Genomic DNA, 1317 nt, shown 5'->3' on the forward strand with positions numbered 1-1317 from the left:
CTTGGACCCTGCATGTAGCCATGTCGTTATTCAGCAGCCTGCCATGCTCTGCCAACCTGGGGACTTACAATGGACTTGAACTAATGGCCTGCCATGTGGTTTGGTAACATCAGGACTGTGCCTTTTTACTTGTCAACCTTGGGCTTGTCAGTCTCAGCAGCCGGTAGCTGCCTTAGTGAAGAGATGCGTCTACCTTCAGTGGGCTGGGAGTAGGAGGCAGAGCTGAAGCCCAAGGCTGAGGGGCTTTCACACAGCCCCTAGAGCTTGGCATTTTGAACTTGGACTTAAAGCCTCCAAATTGTAAGAGAATAACCTCCTGTTTATTAAGACCATCCCATTTGTGGTATATTCTTGTCAGAGCAGTACTAGGTAACCTGAACATTCAACAAGGGATCTGTTAGTTCAGGGATCTTATACCTTAGCATGTAGAAATCAAGTGGAAGTTTGTTCAATAATCCCAGAACCTAGCATCTAGAAACTAGTTGAAGTTAGGTATGGATTCATATATTTATCTATGCTTGTATTTGTGTGTAAGGAGGTCTGGTGGTATAGTCCCTGAGGTGCTTGGCTGCAAACTAGAAGGTTAGCGGTTCAAACTCACCAGCTGCTCCTCATAAGGATGATGGGGCAATCTGCTTCTGTAAAGATTTACTGCCTGGGAAACCTGATACGGGTTGCTATGAGTCAGAATCAACTCAGTGGCACTGAGTTTGGTTTTGGTTTGGTATGTGTGTATGTAGAGGTTCTCTGGGTAGAGGTGCCCTGGTGGTGTAGTGGTTAAGGCATTTAGTTGCTAACCAAAAGACAGGTGGTAGAACCTTCCAGCTGCTCCTAGGAAGAAAGATGTCATCTGCTTCCATAAAGATTTGCAGCCTTGGAAGCCCAGTGAGGGTCGCTGTGAGTCAGAATCAACTTGATGGCAGTGAGTTTTTTTGTTATGTGTGTGTGTATGTGTATGTATGTATGTATATATAGTTAATGATTGCTCTAGATGTATTCTTTTTTTTTTTTTTGGTTTTAGTCACAAAAATCTTTTTTTTTGTGACACTGTTTCTTTTTTTTTTAATTGTGATTTGCGTGAAGATTTACAGAGCAAATACACTTTCCATACAGCAGTTCATATATACTTTGTCTCATGACATTGACCACAGTTTACTACAATGCAACGGCTCCCCTCCCACTTCCCCCCCATAGTTACCTCTTCCCTGTGTCCATCCCTCCATGCACTCCTGGTCCCTGAGCTGTCTCCCTGTGCATAAGCAGCCCTTCTTTCTCCCATGATTGTTCTCTCCAAGGAGAGTATCTACTTGAGGTAAA

Source organism: Orycteropus afer, unplaced genomic scaffold (assembly GCF_000298275.1).
Source record: "Orycteropus afer afer isolate SDZICR_OR568_19922 unplaced genomic scaffold, OryAfe1.0 scaffold00072, whole genome shotgun sequence".
Classification (NCBI taxonomy): Eukaryota; Metazoa; Chordata; class Mammalia; order Tubulidentata; family Orycteropodidae; genus Orycteropus; species Orycteropus afer.